The sequence below is a fragment of the Nannospalax galili genome, unplaced genomic scaffold (assembly GCF_000622305.1).
Source record: "Nannospalax galili isolate Female #2095 unplaced genomic scaffold, S.galili_v1.0 scaffold498, whole genome shotgun sequence".
In the NCBI taxonomy this organism is placed as follows: Eukaryota; Metazoa; Chordata; class Mammalia; order Rodentia; family Spalacidae; genus Nannospalax; species Nannospalax galili.
In genome coordinates, this window is record NW_008342032.1 from 2,179,332 (window position 1) to 2,200,938 (window position 21,607).

General features: G+C 38.5%; 1 pseudogene; it reads right to left on the reverse strand.

The window, feature by feature from the left end:
- Window positions 1–12,946: 12,946 nt before the first annotated feature.
- LOC103738060 overlaps window positions 12,947–21,607 on the reverse strand; it is a 37,303-nt pseudogene continuing 28,642 nt past the window's right edge.

The following is a 21,607-nucleotide window of genomic DNA, read 5'->3' on the forward strand; positions in this document are numbered from 1 at the left end:
CAGGCAATACACGCATACACATAAAATAAAAATAATAAATAAAATTTAAAAAAAAGAATGACATAAAAATTCACAATAAACGTGAAAAGATGCTAATCAAAACAACAGGGATATATCACTTTATGAGGATGACTGTCACAAAGAAAAACAGAGATAACTAGTATTGGTGAAGTTGTGGAGAAGTCGAAGGCCTGCTATACTAGCATGTGAGACAGTGCTTTCACTGTGAAATACAGTTTGACAATTCCTTAAGAAAATACAGATGACCTCATCCAGTGATTCCATTCATAGCTATACATTCCCAAAGAATTGAAAGCAGTGGCTTCAGTAGATACCAATGTCTATAGCAACACTATTTACAATATCCAAAAGAAGAAGCCTCAACATATATCCATCAACAAAAAAAATGAACAGACACGATATTAACATGCAATAGAATATTAGTCAGCAATAAAAAGAATGAAAAATGTTACAACATAGATTAATTGTACAAATGTTGCCCCAAGTAAAATAACCCAGACACAGAAGGATAAATGCTGTATGATGTGATATCACTTACATGAAATACCTAAAATAGGCAAATTCACAGGAAGTACATTAGGAGTTACTCAGGCCTAGGTAGAGAGAGAATAGATGCACATGAGAGGTGACTAGTATTTTAAAATAAATTAAGGCCTTCTTGATTCTTAATGTTTAGAATTATGGCTGCAGTGGAGTTTCTGGCCCTAAGCCAAATCCCAGAGATAAGATATCTGTTCTTAGCATGAATATAACCTGAGCATGGAGGATTAAACAAAATACTAGCTGTCATAGGACAGGAGGGGAGGAATGTGTAGTGATAAGGTGCTAGTCAGTTTCGAGTGCCTGTTTCAGATAGTGCTCTATAGCAGAATAAATGCAGCTCGTCGGAAAGGAGACATAGCTGGCTGGAAATAAATATATGCCCACCTGAGTGTCAAGAGGTGAAAACAAGATTATTAATGTCTTTATAAAAAACTGACCATAAACACACATGAGCTTGGTGGTATTACTTCTCTATTTTATGAAACAGGTGGAGGAACATTGGCATTTGCTCTTCTTTAAAGCTCTAGTAGAATTCAGCAGTGAAGCCATACAGTCCTAGACAACTTTTTACTTGAGACACTGTTCTTGCTTCAATCTTGTTGCTTATTATAGCTCTGATTAAGTTGTTTCTATCTTCTTGTTTGATTTTTGGTGGGTAATGTATGTGTAGATATTTGACCATTTCATTTTGATTTTCCCATTTTTGTGAATATAGATTTTCAAAGTATTCCTTAATGTTCCTCTAAATTTTTTGGTATTTGTTATAGTGTCCCTTTATTCATCACTAATTTTGCTAATTTGCATCTTCTTTTTTTTCTTTTTGCTAGTTTGTCTAAGAATTTGTCAATCATGTTTATCGTTTCAAAGAATCAACTTTCATTTCATCGATTCTCTGCATTGTTCTTTTAGTCTCCATGTTATTGATTTCTGCCTTGCTCTCTTTTATTTCTTTGCATTTACTAGTTTTGATTTTTTTTCTTGTGTTTCCAAGATCTGGAGATGCTTCCATATGTCAATCATTAGAGATTTCTTTGGGATCTTGATGTTGGGCCTTATGCCTATGGACTTCTCTGTTAGAGCTGCCTTTGATGTATCCCCCAAAGTTCTGGTAAATTCTTTTTATTTTTATTTGACTCTAGGAATTTTTAAAGTCTCTTCTATGATTTCTTCATTGGCCCACTGATCATTTGAGAATGTGTTACACAGTACCCATGTGTTTGTAGCACTTCTCTTGCTATTCTAATTTTTCCATATGATCTGATAAGATGCAATAAATTATTTCAATTTTTTCATTTCTTAAGACTTGCACAGACAATACTCTAGTTACTGCCCATCCTGCTACCCTCCTACACTACAGTAAGCAAACTGTTTTTCCTATTCTGGTCTAAAGAATTAATTTGTTCACTGTTCTACCCCGCCCTGAACTTCATGCCTTCTTTGCTAGAGTGGTGGACATCCAGGTCGCTACAAACAATACCATAGGGGATTAAAAAAGAGAAAGGGACCCCATGAGGAAATGTTCAAAGGCTTGGTCCAAAACTATAAAACCAGCTAAACATGGTTCACACTTATAATCCCACCACTTGAGAGACTGCAGCAAGATCGGCAATTCAAATCCAGCCTGGGCTACATGAGACCTTATCTTAAAAAAAAAAAATAGACTTGCCTCATGGCCCAGAATGTACTCTATTTTGGAGATAGTTCCATGGGCTGCTGAGTAGAATCTTTGGGTGGAGTAGTCTGTTGGTGTTGGTCAAATCAATTTGCTCTATCACATGGTTGACATCTGAAGCTTCTTGTTCAACTTTTGTTTGCAAAATTGATCCTTGATAAATAAGTTATTGAAGTCATTCACTATCATTTTATATAGACATCTCTGTCCCTTTATGTCCAGTACTGTTTGTCTTATGAACTTAGGTACGCTGGCATTGGTGCATATACACTTAAAATTGTTAGAAGTTTCTTGATGGATTCTTCCCTTTATTAAATGTATTGGCTTTCTTTATCCCTTACGGTTAATTTTTACTTGATGTCTACTTTGTCAAATATAAGACGAACTAGTTGTGCCTATTTCTTGTTTCTATTTACCTGGCATATAGTTTTTCATCTTTTGACTTTCAGTCTCAGAAAGACAAGAATTGGGGGCTGGAGAAATTGCTTAGCAGTTAAGAGCACTAGCTGTTCTTGCAAAGGACCTGGGTTTGGTTCCCAGCACCCACATGGCAGCTAACAACCATCCTTAACTCCACTTCCAGGGGATCTGACTCCCACTTCTGACATCTATACACATTGCATGACATGGGTGAACTTACATACATGCAGGCAATACACTCATACACATAAAAAATAATAAATAAAAATATAAGAATTGATGGGGCTGGAGAGATGGCTCAGTGGTTAAGAACACTGGTTTTTCTTGCAGAAGACCCAGGTTCAAATCCTAGCACCCACATGGCAGCTAACGACTGTAACTCCAGTTCCAGGGGCTCTGACAGCCTTGTCTGTCCTCTGCAGGCATTGCATGACATGGGTGCACTTACTTACATGCAGGCATAACACTCATTATACATAAAATAAAAATAAATAAAATATTAGAAAATATCAGAATCGCATGCTTCTCTCATATGCAGTTTATAACTTTTAATGTTTGTATGTGTGTAAATAAGGGTTTGTGAGAGTCAGTTTAGATTCTGAAACTAGATAGGAGACAATGAAAGAGGAACAAGAGGTGTTGAGAAAGGGTCACTTTCTAAAGCATCTTATTGAGGTCTATGACTGTCTGACACAAAATTTACTCATTTTACATGTAAATTCAATGCTTTTTGTATATTTACAGAATAGCACACTTAAATATCTTATTTAAATACACTTCTAACTCCCCTAAAAGATGTCCATTTGTGCTCAGTTGCTGTTATTCTTTATTTCCTCTTGTGGCCCCAGGATGAACTAACCTTTCTCTTTCCATTGATTTGTTAAAACAGTTTTAATATGGATGTGTGCAGAGACTCAGGTCTGCTGGTGGAAGGCAAAGGATTCAACTCTCAGGTGAAGAGAAAGTTTAATTCTAAGAGTAGCTCTTTATACCTAACGAGCAGGGACAGCCAAGGACTCAGCATGCAAAACATAAATCAAGCAAAGTTCAAAGTAAAGGGTGTTTTCCTTTTCTGTTATTAACCAAATGCTTTCCCAAAGCTCCAGTCCATGAGAAAGGAAAACACAAGCCCATCCAACTAATTTTCTTACTGTCCCAAGGCAGTGTTCTGCCCTTGACTGGGAGGTGGACTTCCGCCAATGTCCAAACAGTCTCTTGTTTTCAAGAGACAGCTGGAGTCTGTCTTGTCCTTGATTCACCTTTTGCAGAACTGAACTCCATCAGATGTGTGAATATATGCATGCATATCATTCTTTTTCCAATTTTTATTTTGTTTCAGACAGAAACTCATTGTCACTCTCTAGCTTCAGCTTCCCAAGTGTTCTCTCTCACTCTCTTGCTTTTTCACTCGCTCTCTCATTGGAGATCTTAAACCCAAGATTTCAGGCATGCCAGTCAAGCACCCTGCCACTGGGTTACATCCAGAGCCCCAGATCTCAATTTTAAAGATTATTTTTGTTAGAAAAATGAGCTCTCCTTCTGTAATATACATTGAAAATATTTTCTACCAGTTTATCAGGTCTGTTGGCTTTCTTCCTGATATTTGTTGCTATGCAAGTTTTTTATGTTAGATTCATTAGTCTTATATTTATAATCTTTATAATTCATGTGTTCATAATTTTTACTAACTGCTGACTATTCCAAAAAAACCCACCAAAATAGATTGCTAAGTAAACAAAGCTAAGTTTATTTACTACTGGCTACAGTGAAGAAGACTACTGTCTTCACAGGATCTTAATGGATCTTAATAGAATAGACAGTGAAGAGCAGGTTATCTGTAAGATTTAAGGAGCCTGGCTTTAATGTGGGTCCTTCAGTGTCCACTATGGGGGTCTACTTGAGGTTGAAAAAATTTTTGGATTGGGAAAAGTTTAGGATTATTGAATTATTGGTGAACCAACCTTGGAAGATAAACATTCATTTGAAAAACCAGTTGAAGGACATTAGTGTCATATAACAGAATACATGGAGGATATTATACGTACATATGTGTGTGAAGATATGTAATTTGAATATTCAAATTTTTTCTTGGGTTCTTGCCTATCGATATGCTGAACTTCACTTTGTATTCTTAGACCACAGAGCTTTTCTCTTAAATGTCTGTAAACATTAGTTATCGTTTATTGAGATAGAATCTTACAGTGTAGCATAGACTGGCCTCGAACTTAGTATGTAGCCTATGCTGGCCTCGAACTCAAGGTCCTTCTGCTTCAGCCTTCTATGTGCTGTGATTACAGAATTGCACCATAACACCTGGCTATAAGCATCATTGTACTAGCGTGTAACTTCTAATGTTGCAGATTGAAGTCTTATGCTAACATGGCGTTCTTTGGTTTTGTTTGTTTTTTTAGAATGTAACCACAAATTCCCTACTCACGCTAATTATAAGTTGTCTCTGGACTTTCTCTTCTTTGTTCTCTGTACAAATTTAGATTTTTCTTTGGGTTCTTCTGGGTTGGTTGTCTCTGATGGTAATTCTTACATTTTTTCTTTTTTTCATGTGTAGGTGTCTGTGGTATGCAGGTATGCATGTATGCATGTTTGAATATGTGTGGGCACAACTATGTGTGCATGTGCATATGCGTGTGGAGGCCTGAGATTGACATTGGGAGTCTACCCCGATTCCTTGTTCATTGAGGAAGGATCACTCAGTTGAATACAGATCTTGCTGAAACAGTTATTCTAACTCAAGGGCTTGCTCCAGGGATCCCTATCTCAGCCCCCTGAGTTCTGGAATTATAGGTGCCCCGGGCCCATCCAGCATTTCTGTGGGTACTGAGGATCTGTACTCTGGTCCTCACCCTTTCCTCTTGCCTACAAGCACTTTAAACACTGAGCCATCACCCAGCACAGTCCTTGTCTTTTAAACTGTAATTATGCAGAGTCGATGGTAAAAACATTAAAAGAAAGCACACACCTCTCATAGAACTTTGAAATAGATTATAGTAATTGATTTTTTTTCCAATGAGAAGAACTATTAGGAATAGTTCTTATCTTTGAAATTCAGATATCTCACAGGCTGTAACCTCCTGGCTCACAGGGAATAGTTCCATCTAAAAATTTCAAGTCTATCTTCAATTCAGGAAATTTTTATTTTGTTTATATTTTATAATAAAATATTTCTATCCTTCCTTGTCTATCCCTATGTAAGTCTATGTACATAAACTCGCCTAACATGATCCTTAATTTTTGGTAAACTTTCATTATTTTTATTTCTTTATATTTTAGCTATGTCTTAAGATATTTCCTTCACTGGTCTTGTGGGTAATTAGTTTTTTCCTCTGTGGTGTTTTTCTTCATTTTTAAAATATTTTATTTATTATTTTTATTTTATGTGTATGAGTGTATTGTCTGCATCCATGTCATGCGATGCTCACGGAGGTCAGAAGAGGGCATCAGATCCCCTGGAACTAGAGCTAGGGATGTTTGTTAGCTACCATATGGAGTTTGGAAATTGAACCCAGGTCCTCTGCAAGAGCAGTTACTGCTCTTAACCACTGAGTCATCAGTGGTTAGTTTTTAAACTGAATTTTGAAATCTGAATTTGTTTTAATTTTCTTGAATTGTTTCATGCTCCACGATTCTATATAACTGAGAGTTCTCATCATTTTTCAGTTAAAGTGCTCTTTTGTTTCTTTTATTATTTATCAACATGAGTCATCTCTTTTAGCTGATGGACCCTTTTCAAATTGTTATGTCCTCTTAAAAGGATACAAATTCCTTCACTATTAGAGCCGTCAGTGAAAAATAATGTTGGAATGTTTTCCTCCCAGATACTGTGTTGGTTTGAATGAGAAATGTTCCCCCATAGACTCCAAGCATTTGAACACTTGGCCCCAGTTGGTGGTGCTGTTTGCTAAGGTTTGGAAGGTACAGGCTTGCTGGAGGAAGCATGTCACAGGGGCAGGCTCTCAGAGTTCATAGCCTTGCCCACATCTAGTTGCTCTCTGTGCTTCCTGTGTATCCTTAAAGAACAGAGTGCTCGGCCTTTCTTCTCCAGAGGCCTGCTGCCGCCACACTTCCCCCACCATTGCAGACTCTCTTTTTGGAACCATAGTCCCAAATAAGTTGTCTTGGTCATGGTGTTTTATCACAGCAGCAGAAAAGGAGCTAATACAGACACTACAAGCAAATGGGTTTGCAACCTCAGAATTCTAAAGGTAGGCATGCTAAGAGAAAAGGCTCTGTCCCAGCATCTCTTCAGGTGAAGTTGGGTAAGGTAGCATTAGTGAGGTTAGTCCATCACTCCCAGAACTGCCAGCAGCAATCAAACTGAGTATTCTCTCTGTACGGATCTCCTGGATCAGTTCAATTCAGCCAACACCCTCCAGACTCAGGCAGTCACATGATGTCACCTCTGACTAGGATATTCTCAGCACAGATGCCACATTCTTATATTAGGACATTAAAGAATTCAGAACAGTATCTAACATTTAAGTGCTCAGTAAATCCCTTACCATCATAAAACTTAGTCCAGTTTTCCAGTTTTCTTAAGGGTCATCTTCCCTCTAAGAACCTGTTGGGAGAATATCCACAAAACAATCAAAACATTCACAATGGATCCTGTTAGCCTAATTTATACACATGACTATGCTAAAAAACGTTAGTATATTTTTCCATTTGTAAGCACACCCTCAAATGCCCCATCAACTAAACAGGAGAGTTTGTGTGTTGTTTTTCTCTTTAAAAATAATCAGAATACTCTGGGCCTCAGAAAATAGAAACAGACCTTTCCCACTGCATCGTATACTTTCAGTGCCTTATGGCACAGCCCATCTCAGCAGATTTATCATGGCACGGTGGACAAGTCCATGCACATGGGCACTATTCCAACTGAAGCACATATCTTAGCTTCTTTTATTTATTTATTTTTTTGTCTAAGATTTTTTCTGAAATTTGGACATTAGCTCTGAGGTATAAGGGTGTTGACACCCTTGGAGACAACTGACAACCAATGGAGGATAAGACTCAGTGAATAAGTGCCCCAGTCTTTCTGTCCTTTGTGGGTTGCTCTAGTCATTTCTATACAATCATAGAAGAGGCATCAGTGAGATTAAACCCTAGCTGCTCTCCCCGGCAACCAGCCCAATTATTCATTTTTTTCCCCACCTATCCTATTTTGTTTTTTTCCACTATCTCAATTATGATTCCTTGGATTACACACAAATAAAATTTCCGCTCACAAGTCCTTGATAAATGTTTGCTCTAAAGGAACTCAAACTAATGTCTCTACCTCGTAATGGAAGATTTAGATCCTGAGTGCAAAGTAATGATGGTACAGTAATCTGGATATTTGCTTTCTCTTAAACCCATATCTTAAAATCTTAACCCCCTAAGAAGATTGAAGTAGGGCTTTGAGGAAGTGATTAGGTCATTCTTTAATATGAATCACATACTATATTTTATCTCTACTTAATAAAACTCACTAACTTTGTTTTACTGACTCATCCTGAAATTTTTTTCTGTGATGTAGTCAAAGATCTGGGCTTTACCTGAGTGGTAATCTTAGCCCAAATGAGTGGGATTAGTACCCTTATAAAGGATCCAAGAGAGATGGCTTGTCCCTCCTGAGTGGAAAAACAACTGATTTGAGGAAAGTGTCCACACTAGGTATCAAATCTGTCTGCACCTTGATCTTGGACTTCTCAATCTTCAGAACTGCAAGGAAGAAATTTCTGTTGTTTATAAGTCACCTAGGATATGTTATTTTTATTACAATAGCCAAAATAGACTAAGACAGGAACATTTTTGGTTAAAATGAGCCTTCTTCAATTTCCTTCAGCTCATCCCTGAAAGCATCTGTATATTCCTTGCAAAAAGGTAGGGAGACACAGCTAGCTCTGCCACCAATCATCTAAAAGAGTTCTTTCCCTGTTTGTGAATTTCCATTCAGGTACAGCCCAAACAGAAAAAAAATTTCAGGATGAGTCAGAGTGAAGTCAGGTTAGCCCATTTTAGTAAGCAGAAGTAAAATACAGTACATGATTCAGATGAAAGAATGGGTATTTAGAGAGGCTTAAGAAAAAGACAGTACATACCAACCAAGACATGGATACACATACACACACATTTAAAGATTAAGCAAAGTTGCCGGGTGTGGTGGTGCACGCCTTTAATGCCAGCACTCGTGAGGCAGAGGCAGGCGAATCTCTGTGAGTTCGAGGCCAGCCTGGTCTCCATAGAGAATCCAGGCCAGCTAGGACTACAGGGAGAACCTGTCTCAAAAAGACCAAAAAAAAATGCATTTATTTATTTGGTGTGTGTGTGTGTGTGTGTGTGTAAAAAAAAAAAGATTAAGCAAAGTTGAAGACTTAAGTAAAGTTCAACAACGGAGTAAAAATGTGTGAATTGGTATATTTCTTTATCTTAAAGAATCTCCCTTTAATGAAATTGTAAGAAGGTTTTATGAGATAAATTATTTAAATCTGGGAATGAGAGAGGAATGCTAATATAGTTAAATTCAAGGTCATGGGCATTCTGACCATAAGTAAGCTTAGTTAATTTGTTCTAAGCAGTCTTTTTTTTTTTTTTTGGTCTTTTTGGGAAAGGGTCTTCCTGTAGCCCCCGCTGTCTTGGAACTCAGTATTTAAACCAGGCTGGCCTTGAACTCAAAGATACCCGCCTGCCTCTGCCTCCCAAGTGCTGGGACTACAGGCGTGCACCATCACGCCCGTCTAAGTAGTTTTTAGTATTCCCTTGTTTAAGATACCTGCAGAAACAAGAGTGTTATCTCTGCAGGTAATCTTGTTTTTATCAGCAGTGTTGAGGGGTCTTAATGTTCAGCTGGAAGCACAAACTAGATTCCAGGGTGAGAGGCCTCTTTACTTTCCCACATGCCCTTAGTTTTTCCCTTTCTTTCTATCCTGCCCCTTTGTTGATGAACCATGACTAGAGTTTTCTCTGGTCTGTGGACCCAATGGAGTATGGCCATAGAATGCAGGCCAAAATGAGGAAAAAATTAAGTTCTTTAAATTTCTCTTATGATGTTAAAATAGAATGCATTTGATACATAATATATTTAAATCTACCTTAAGCTGTACAACCACTGAATTGACTGATTTCATGTTTAAGTAAAGCATACATACATCGACAAAACAAGCCTCTTTATCTGATGAACACAGAAGAAAGTCAGTACAATCTAGATACATAGGCAGCCTTTCCTAAAGCAGAATGGAAAGTGTAGTCTCATATTATAAAAATGAGCCTAGAGGGTGAATAGTTGCAGATGATAAGGTCTGTGTAGTGAGGGTCTATCAGATTCTTTGGCAATGCTGAAGTCTTTCCCAGTCTACTCATATACCACACACATACAATATTGGCATAGTATCACGTATAGCCCAGTTCAGGTATGGCGTTCTTTATGGGACCAAGTATAACTCATTAGTCTATTGGCTACACATTACACATAAGTGCAAAGTTCAGAGTTGTCATGCATAAGCAAATTCCTCCTTCATCAATCTCAGGCTTTCCAGTCTAGTACAGCTTGAGTTCACTCTGAAGGAAACATAGCAAGGGTCAGTTTCTCAGCCTTATTTTGGATGCATTTGAACAAGTCTTTACACTAGCCATAGGGGATGTACTTCAGTATAGATTCCCTTGGAAACCTGCACTATCTTCTGTAGCTCTTATAACAATGAGAAGTTAATCAACCTGAAGGAAGAGAATTCTCTTATTAGTTTCAGGCATTGCTATATCCTAAATGCATAGAACAATGTAGGACACATGAAAGAACATCAATGAACATTTGTTAATACATAGCTGAATAAATCAGCAGTTTAATATCTATTGTGTCTCTTATAAATTCCACACTGTTCACATCTGTATTCTCTATGCCTAAAAGAATCTGCTTCATGAAAGGTATTGCATATTTTCTAGTACATTAACAAAGGAAATCCAATAAAATCCATTCATCTAACATGTAAGAACTGCATATTTTTGCTATTTATTTTTATTTTATGTACATTAGTGTTTTGCCAATATGTATGTGTGTGCACCATGGGCTATCCTGGTGTGCCAGATGGCCAGAAGAGGGCTCCAGTTCCTAGGAACTGGAGTTGTAGATATTTGTGAGCTTCCATGTGGGTGCTGGGAGCCAAACTGAGGTCCTTCGCAAGAGCAGCCCTTAAAAAAAATTTATTGGGAATTTCATACATGCATATAAGGTGTTTTGATCAAATCCATGCCCATTCCCTCCTCTCCAACTCCTCCTATATCTCCCCATCACTTTTTTCTGATAACTTCATTTACTCTTTCTTTTTTCTTTTTTTTTTTTTATGGGGCCTTTTGCTACTCTAACATTCCTCCCTCTGAAGAGACAAACCTAAAATCTTTTAGGGATTAGATAAAAGCACCCAAATACTTCTGACATTTTGGCCTTTGGAACAGAGTGTGTTGCTAAGAGGCCCAAGGACACTTTGACTTTTAGCCAAGAAACTGGCTACTTTTCTTTGGGGTCTTTTTACCCTAACTGCCTAGCCAATTCCTACCTCCTATTCTTATCACACCATCTTCTGAAGAGGTTACCCGAATTGCCAATAGGAAATCAGGATGCAGACTGCTCTGGCTTCTTCCATGCTGAACAGGGATGCAGGGTGAGGCAATTGGGGTACCTCTTCAGTGGGTCTATCTAAAGACTCCCAAACTGCATAACTCTTAACTGTGGGAAGAAAAGAAAGTCCTTGACTGGTGCCTAAGAGATGTGAAAGAGAAGTAAAGTCAAGAGTAGTTAGCATTACAAGTTCTAGATAGGGCACCAGAAAGTCAGAACAGGGCAAATTTCAAATGTTCATATCAGAGTCCACTGGAATTTCTTGATGAGAGCTTCCAAAAGCATCTCTCCATTGGGTTCCTCCTCATTTTTCTTTTGTCTGTCAAGGCTGGATTCGAGAGTGATGGACTCAGGATTTGCTTTCAGGCGTTTTGATAGCTGTTGGGGTGGCTAGAATCAGTGTCAGTTCCCTCTCAAAGGCTTCTAGAGAAGGGGAGGAAACAAATTTATCCATCATTTTAGAACAATAGCTGGTTGCCTCCCTTAGCTACTGGTGGGCACTACAGTATTGCAGACCAAGATTTGAAGTCTTACATCTGAGCAGCACTTTTTTCTTAGAAACAAAATCATCAATGAGAAATAATTGTCTAAATAACATTTTATGTAGCCTTTAGTTATGCATATGGACTCTTAAAAATTATATTGGCCTCTTTAATCTTTGGTTATCCTTTCCTTTTGGGTGTTTAAGGCCATACAGTTTTTAGGGCCATACAGTTGGTCCAAATAAACCAATTTATTTTTACTCTTAAGATAGTTTGAGGATCTGTTCCTTAGGGGTATATGGGCTTGGGAGGCGCCTCTGGCTCCTATCTTTCACCAGTTCCATCTGTGTGAAGATAAGTCAAAGGTCCTGTTTGACAATGGCTGACTTCACTTGGAAGCATGGAAGAAATGTTTCCTCTGGGTTGACCCTCCTCTTTGTAGACTGGACATTGGTTAAGGTCTATCTGGTGGGGTCTCCATGGCCTCCCTGAACAGGAGGACAGGTGACTCACCACAGTTACAGGACATTTTGAGAAATGTTCCATAGTCCCCTTGGAGGGCAAGGAGCAAAAAACTGTTCTTTAAGTCTCTCTGACCAGATTAGTATAGGCTTCAAAGTATGGCTGTTAAAAATTCAAGAAGTTCCACCAGTCAAATTTTATTCCTTAAACTAGCTGACTAAACTATGACCTTAGAAATTTTAAGATTATGTGTATATTATTTTTGTCTCATCCTTTATATATCATAACAAACCTACACAGAACTTCGTCACTTGCTTAGGCTTTCTCATTTTATCTATTTTGGAAAATATCTCCATTGCCATATCCTTTTAACATCTTTTACATTCTCATTTTGTTTTTAATAATTATGAGACATAATAACACTAACAAATTTTCCATTTGTTGTGAGAATTCTTTCCCTGGGGATATTAAGCAATACTTATCCCCTTTTAAAGTTCTACTGTCAAACCAATGTTTAATTAAAGTTTTCCTGGAAAACCAATGAATTTACTGAGCTTACAAACAGAGATGACTGAGGGATTACTTGAGGTGTGTGAGTGACCTGGGGGTATGCACACTGGAAAGCCTTTACCCAGATTATATACTTTAGCCCTCCCCACATCCAGAAGACCATGTGTGATTAGACCCAGTTACATACCTATTATTTTTCTATTACTCTTCTACAACCCCAGTGTGCCTTCACCTGTGTCCTATGGAAAACGTAAAACACCTCATTGAACTTTTAGATATAAAAACTCTGTCTGGGAAGTTAAAAAAAGAAGGGACTATAATAACTAAACTGAGAGAATTTTCAAATTAAAAATATGTAATTTTATTTTAGAATGTAAATTCACAATTCTATATGCCTATTATAATTTTTGAGCATTAATTACTAATAAACTGTACTATCAAGCTTCAACAATACTATGGAATTTATCACTGTTGCTGTGATATGAATTTGGCATTCACACCCTTTCCAAATTCTCCAAACTAGGCAATTTTTCAATGTAATCATGTTATTTTTTAAAGAAACCAATGCTGATGAATTTTTAAAAATTTCTTTGATGGGCATGTGGCTGAGTAAGGCACTTGCCTAGCATTCACAAGACACTTGATTTGATTCCAGACATCCAGCACACCTCACCCAAAGAAAAGCTTTCTTTGAAGAAAAAATTATCAGTAAATAATAATTAGCATTCCCTCTTGCCTTCTAGAAACAAAATTTTTGCATATTTCAACATGCATTCAAAATACCCAACTCAGTCTCATCTGTACAGAGAACATTGTTTTCTCTTTTTGATGACCACAAAATAGGTAAAAATAGATATACATTTTTTCTCTTCTTCTAAATTATTACCTTCTGACTTTTTTTTTTTACATTGAACTCAATGCCTTTTTGTATATTAGGCAAGCACTACACGTCTGAGATGCATCCCCAGACTCTGATAGTTTGGAGTTTATAATAATGATTGCATTACATTAAAACTCATTTCGTGGAAAATAAAAGTAATATGGTTGATTGGAGAGGAAGATAATTTATCATCTTAGTTGGTTGATGCATATTCCATGATCACATTTTTTCTAAAATTAAATGTGAATGTATAGCAGCAATTTAGAACACCTTAATTCTGAGCCGTATCACTTGGGTGAGTCCCTTTTATCAAATTGGAATGCTAAAATTACATTCTTTTTTTTATCCTAATGGTCTAACACATCAATGGCTTATTTTGTATAATTTAGTTTCATAATTATTCTTCCATGAAGACATTAGTAAAAGTGTGTCATAAAAATGAATAAGCTGGGCCTGGTGGTTCATGCCTATAAACTCAGTTCTAAAGAAACTAAGGCAGAAGACTGGCCGAGTTCAAGGTCAGCCTGAGCTACATAATAAGATCCTGTCTCAAAACAACAACCACCTTCTTTTTCCAGTGGCTTTCTCAGTTCCTTATAACCCCAAATTGTAATACAAGTGCTGCTGCTCGAATTTCTTTTTGTGAGTGATTCCCTGATTTGTTGAGCAGCACTAGGTTCTCAATACCCTGGGTCTCTCGAAGCTTTTTGACAGCTTCCAAGTTCTCAGCAATAACTTCGATGATGGTGTTCGAAATAGAGATCACAGTGTCTTCAGAGAAATTCGGGTTAGAGTTCTGCTGACCTCCTGGCAGATTCTTTACCAAGTTAGGAACAGCATGTTTACCAATTAACAAAGAATCTTTATTCCAAGCATCCACAGCCAGACTTCTCAGTGCTCTGGATGCAGCTTTCACCACCCGTTCGTGTTCACTGGCCAGGAGGTCAGCTATGGCAGACAGCACCTTCTCTTGACGCAGAGCATCGGGATGTACCTACCATAGGTCCAGCGCACGGCACGCAAGTTCAGAATAGCCTCCAGCAGAGGCTTCTATGACCGCAGGAGTCCTGCTCTCCTTGAGGAGTGACATGTGTATCCACACCACTTATGCCTGAAATAAGAGCTCATAGCCTCTAGCAGGACTAGTTCTTTTTAGGAAATCCGCTGTATCATTTGCAGGATCCTCTGTGGGTTTTTTTCCCCTTTGCCTTTCATAGCCCCAAAGCAACTGGCAGCGTGTGGCCCAGTATTGTCAGCAACACTGGTAAGTGCCTCTTGGTAACGCTCTGCCTGTGGGATTTCACGGTGAACTCGATACTATAAGGAGCAAACATAGTTCTCCACAAGCTTGCTATCTGAATCCTTCTGCCCACCCTCTGCCTGAACAATGAAAATGAGGCCATCAACCAAGCCATCACATTTCTGAAGTTTCCTGCCAGCTTCGCTCCCTTCTGAGCTTACATTTCTAAGGCAGCCTGCTGTGCTGCTAAGCACCGACTCCCACTCAATATGCCGTGGCTTACAATCTTCATTAGGTTCTCCCTCCCAGCCAGAGTGTGGAATGATCACTTTATCTGTCAAGGCGTGCAGTGCATGGTCCACAATCTCCATTTTTATTGAATCATGGGATGAGAGATTCCACAGGGTTCCAGTAATGACTTCAGTTAGGTCCATGTCACGAGCCTTTTGAAGGAATCGCACAAGGGCAGGAACACCATCACGTTTTTGTTTTTGTTTTTTAATAGAAATCTTGTTATCTTGGTCACATCCAAAAGAAATAGTCTTGAGAGCTCCACAGGCTGCAAGGTGCACTTCCTTTTGGGGATGGTCTAACAATCCCACCACTACGGGGATGCCCTTGAGTTTCTGTACGTCGGTCTTCACCTTGTCTTTGCGATAGCTTAAGAGCTGCAGGTAGGCAGCTCATTGGACTTGACAGCATCCAAGCAGAACCCTAGCATGGCAATCACCTCCAGCAGCTTAGGCTGTCTCCAATTTGGAGGTGGGGGACCTTCCTTGCGCAGAATATCCAAGCTGGCTAAACTTCCCTGTCGTGCTGGGCCAAAGGAGCCCAGTAGTACTGCCCCTCCTCCTCCCTGGATTTGTTGGCCAACTACAAGACTTGTACATAACTCCTGTCCCCTTTACCCTTGTAAGGTAGGGGCGGCCCCTGGCTTTATCTCTTCTTAGTGCCTTTGGCCTGGGATACATCTCCTCCTCCCACGTGCCTTTCTTTGCCTCTGCGGTCTCATTCCTGATTTTGCAAGTTAGTTTTTGTTATTTCTTCCCCATTGTGGGCCCTCAGTAACTGAAGGAAAGAGGAGGAACCGTAACCTAGGGAACCTCAAGTTCCCCATTGGGGATTGGCTGTAGCCTCCGATTTTAGCTACAGACTCTTCTGCTCAACAGTGTGTGGTTTTGTAAAAGTCTCATCCTGAAAGTGAGGCTGAGAGGAATGAGTGACATGACTCTTCCCCCTTAGCTGCCCCTGATTAACATCATCTCTGAACATAGGGAACTCTGTCACCTTTATTATACCCTATCCCACTTTAGTGTATGTAGGCAGGCTGGGCTAGTGAAACCAGCTGCTATGTGGGTTGATTTTTTTTTTTTTTAAACTTTTTTACTTGCTTGCCTTTTCCCCTTAATTGAAGATCTCTGTTCAATGGAACTGGAATTTTTTTTTTTATCCCTCTCTTCCCTTTCCCTAGCATATTGAGGCTATGGGGTAGGAGAAAAGTGCACAACTGGCCAACCTCTTCCCTATGCATTAAAATTCCTTATTTACCTTTTTTTCCTTCCCAGTTCTTCCTGCTCCCATCCACCTTTTCTGGCAAAGGAGCCTTTTGCTCTCTGACCGTCAGGGCATACTGCATAGGGAACCGTCCACCTAGCCTGGCTCCACTCTTGGCTTCTCTTGTCTTCCTCTGTTCTTCCTGGTGCTCTTTTTTCTCGGTGGTAATAGAATAGCCATGGGCTTTGGGGACCTTTAACTCTTTCTTTTTTTCTCTCTTTCATTTATAAAAACACTAAACTTTCAATTCCAGTAAACCAAAAATCCCACTTTCCCACCGGAATACTAAGGGGCACGTCTTCTGCTCCATTCCTTTTCTCTTTTTCTTTCTCTCTTATTAATGCTTTTAAAAACAAAATGAGTTTTTTTATATAAATAAAGTTTTTAAAGTGTGAAAAATAACCACCACCACTAAAATACTAAGGGGCACGTCTTCTGCTCCATTCCTTTTCTCTTTTCTTTCTCTCTTATTAATGCTTTTAAAAACAAAATGAGTTTTTTTTATATAAATAAAGTTTTTAAAGTGTGAAAAATAACCACCACCACTACCACCACAATGACAAATAAATGAAACTTAAAGGCAAAGAAATACACCCCCCGCCCCAGGGCTTGGGACCAAACTCAGGACCTCACACATGCCAAGCAGCATTGTCTCACTGAGCTATAGCCCCAGCCCAATGGAAAGAAAAATACTAGAATTAGAGTTAAGGTGAAATGTTTCTGAGAATGTAAATCTTTGATTCAGAAGGAATGAATGACAAAGTTATGGATGCATCTTATAATTTGAAGTTGCTAAATCTTTGCAGAGCCCAAACTCATTCTTCGTGTGTAAAGAAGTGGTGGGTGAAATCTTGTACGTATGTTCTGGACTAAGAATAAGGTTAGTGGGCTGGAGAAATGGCTCAACAGTTAAGAGCACTGGCTGCTCTTCAGGAGGAGCTGGGCTCAATTCCCAGCACTTACATGGCAGCCAACTGTTTGTAACTCCAATTTCAGAGGATCAGATGCTTTCTTCTGGCCTCCTCAGGCATTGCACACACGAAATGCACTTACATATATCCAGACAAAATACTCATATGTATCAAAAATTGTTTTTAAGAATAAAGGTAGAAACCTATGGAAGAAGATGGGCATTACAGTGTAAGCATGTTAGGAGTCCTGTGGAACAGGGATGTTGGATTATCTCAGAGAGAAGAAATAGAATATGGGCATTCTGTTGTCCTTGGTAATGATTTCAAAATGTTATATTCGTGATTCTAGGGCAGTTTCCATTTTCATTGTTATATATTTATTGTAATGGTACTGGTTATATGAGCACAGATCCATACAAGTGTATAATGTGCTTTGAGCGTATTTCCCAACATACAGCCCCTGACCAGTCTCCTTTGTCCCTGGACCCTCTCACTTCTACTTTCATGCCACATATACATACATGGCTTTATGTATCTACATAAAATCTCAGGTCCCAAAATGAGACAAAATGTGATAGTTTTCATTATGACACCAATTTAACTCACTATGATTATCTCCAGCTGCATCCACTGACTTGCAAATACCATAACTTCCTACTTCTTACCCACAGATAAACCCAGACAGTTATGGACACCTGAATTTTTTTTTTACAAAGGTGTCAAAAGCATGCATTGGGAAAAGACAGCCTTTTTAATGAACAGTGCTGTCAAAACTGGACATCTGCCACAGAAGAAATTACATCCATGGCTCTAACCCTGCACAAAAATCAATTTAAACTAGATCAAAGACCTTAGTTTAAAACCGGAACACTGAAACTGCTAAGGGAAAACACTTCAGAACATAGATATAGGCAACAGATTTCTTAATACATCCCAATAGCACAAGAAATAGCCTCAGGAATTGACAAAGGTGATTACACAAAATTCAAAAGCTCTGGCACAGCAGAAGAAATTAACAATAGAATGAACAGACAACCTACAGAATAGGAGAAAATCTTTATCAGCTGGACTTCAGAAAAGGGTTAATATCTAGAATATATAAAACACCACAGAAGACCATCAAATGCCAAGAAGTCAAACAACCCAATCAATAAATGGGCTAATGAAATAAATACATGGTTCTCAAAAGAGAACACAAATGGCCAATAAATAAACACCGAATGGCACTGGAATTTTGGTGTGGAGTGCATTGAATCTGTAGACTGATTTTGATAGTGTGGCCATTTTTACAACACTAATTCTTCTAATTCATGAGCATAGGAGGCTTTTCCATCTTCTAGTGTTTTCTCCAATTTCCTTCTTCAGTGTTTTAAAGACTTCACTGTAGAGAGTATTCGTGTCCTTGGATAGATTTCTGCCAAGATATTTTTTTCTGAGGCAAGTGTGAAAGGAGTTGTTTTCCTGATTTGTGTCTCAGCGAATTTGTTATTCTTATACAGGAAGGCTACTGCTAATTGTTTGTTAGTTGTATCCTAACACTTTCCTGAAAGTGTTAATAAGATCTAAAAGTTTTCTGGTGGAGTCTAAGATCTTTTAAGTATAGGTTTGTGACATATGCAAGTAGAGACATTTGACTCCTTCCTTTCTATTTGTGTTCTCTTACTTCTTGTCTTTTTTGCTATAGTTAACATATAAAGCAAAACATTGAATAAGAGTGGAGAACGTGGATACTCTGTTCCTGATTTCAGTGGAGATGTTTTAGTTTTCTCCCATTTAGTATGATCCTGGCTACACTTGCTGCATATAATCTTTATCATATTGTGTTATGTTTCTCCTTCTGTTCCTAGTTTCGTCACGGACTTTTTGATGAAGAGATGTTGGATTCTGTTAAATGTCTTTTATGCATTTCATTTATTGAGATGATCATGTGATTTCTGTACTGGAGTTCATTTATATGATATATTACATTTAATGACTTGCATATGTTGAACCATTCCTGCATCTCTGGAATGAAGCCAACTTGGTCATGGTCTTTTTCATGTGTTGTTGACTTTAGTTTGCAAGTACTTTATTGAGAGACTTTGCATCCATTTTCATCGGGAAGATTCACCTATTTGTTGTTGTGTCTTTATTTGGTTTTGATATCAGGGTAATAACTGACTTCGTACAAGTAATTTAGTAGCATGCTTTCCTTTTATATCTTATGGAATAGTTTGAGAAGCATTGGTATTAGTTGAATAGTTAATCTATCTTGGCTTGTATTTTTTAAGTTCGGACTTTTTCAGTATTGTTTAATCTTGTTGCTTATAGATTTGTTTACATTATCTTATCTTTGTTTAATTTAGTTAGGTCATGCATCTAGAAATTCATTTGCTTTAGATTTTTCATTTTAATTGAGTATATGTTGTTAAGGTATGTCCTTATGATTCTCTGAACTTCATCTAGAAATTCATTTGCTTTAGATTTTCCATTTTAATTTATCCCCTGGAACTGGAGTTACAGACCGTTGTTAGCCACCATGTGGGTACTGGGAACAGAGCCTGGATCCTCTACAAGAGCAGCCACTGCTCTTAACCATCGAGCCATCTCTCCAGCCCCCTATCTAATTTATCTTTAAACTTCATGTTTGGCCTCTTTTTGATCCATTCTATTGGTGAGGCTTTCCATAGAGTTTTTGTTGTTGTTGTTGTTTTGTTTTGTTTTGGATTTTTTTTAAGTTATGGAGGTATTCTCTTCTAGTAATTCATATTGAGCATTTTAAAGTCTTTCTATCTCTATTGAATTCCACTTTTATACCCAATATTGACTTACTTATCTTCCTTATTTTCATTCAGCTGTTGTGTTTTCTTTTTCTTTTTTTTCTTTTTTTTTTTTCTTGCTCTTTTTTGAGACAGGTTCTCCCTGTGGCCCCAGCTGTCCTGGAACTCACTATGTAGACCAGGCTGGCCTTGAACTCACAAAGATCTACCTGCCTCCGCCTCCCAAGTGCTGGGATTAAAGGTATGTGCCACCATGCCCAGCCCATGTTTTCTTTTTTTAAAAAATTTATTTATTTTTATTTTATTGTATGTGTATTGCCTGCAAGTATGTGAGTGCACCAGTGTTGTGCAATGCCGTGGAGGTCAGAAGAGGGCTTTGGATTCCCCTGGAACTGGAGTTAAGGACAGTTCATAGCCACCATGTGGGTGCTGGGAATTGAACCTGGGTCCTCTGCAAGAGCAGTCAGTGCTCTTAATCACTGAGCCATCTCTCCAGCCCCTCAGCTGTTGTGTTTTCTTTTAATCAATTCCAAAGTTTCTTTGTGTCCTCTCTGATTTGTGGGGGAGGGGCTCTTTTTGGTACAGGGTCTCCTTGTAGCCTCAACTAGACTGGAATTCAGTATGCAGATCAGGCTCACCTTGATCTTACAGAGATCCACCTGTCTCTGCCTCCCCAGTGCTGGGATTAAAGGCATGCACCACCAATGCCGGGCCTTTTCTTTGATTTTTTTGTACATATTTGCAATCATTCTTCACCTGAGATTTCATCTATTTTTCTCTTATTAGAGGCATTGCTGTGGAATTAGTACTTTTTGGAGAGGTCAAGTTCTCTCAGTTTTTCATATTTCTTGTTTTCTTTTTTTGACAGGGTCTCCCTGCCTGGAACCCATTATGTAGACCAGGTGGGCCTCAAACTCACAGAGCTCTGCCTGCCTCTGCCTCCCGAGTGCTGGGAATAAAGGTGTGCCACTACACAGGGCATGGCTTTTCATAGTTCTTGCATGTTGAGACTTGCACATTTGGGGCTAGATCATTGGTTAGATATTTTTGCCAATAGGTTGCCCACTGTGGAAAAAAAGTAAACATTGAAGAAAAGATATCACCCCTCTAAATCCTTTTTTAAAAAAGGAACACATAGTATTATGTGCATTAACATGTAGTTACTGAATGTGTGAGTGGAAAGAAATAAGTAGAGTAAGACTAGTGATCAGTGTTGGGATGACAGAAAAATAGAGGAGGGAATAGGGAAAAGAAGGGGAGACAATAGGGACAAGGGAAAGGAAGTGTGGCAGCTCTGGAAGGAAAAGAAAGAGGCAAAGAAATGCAACCAGATAACCTAAAATAATCCCAGGCTAGCCCTTATTCATTGGGAAAACATATCAAAAGGAAAATTGAAAAATTGAAAACAGAAGAATTTAAAAGACATGCAATTTTTTTTTTTTATTTAAAAAAGGAGAGGCTGGGCATGGTGATGCACACCTGTAGTCCCAGCACTTGGAAGGCAGAGGCAGGTGGATCTCTGTGAGTTCAAGGTCAGCCTGGTCT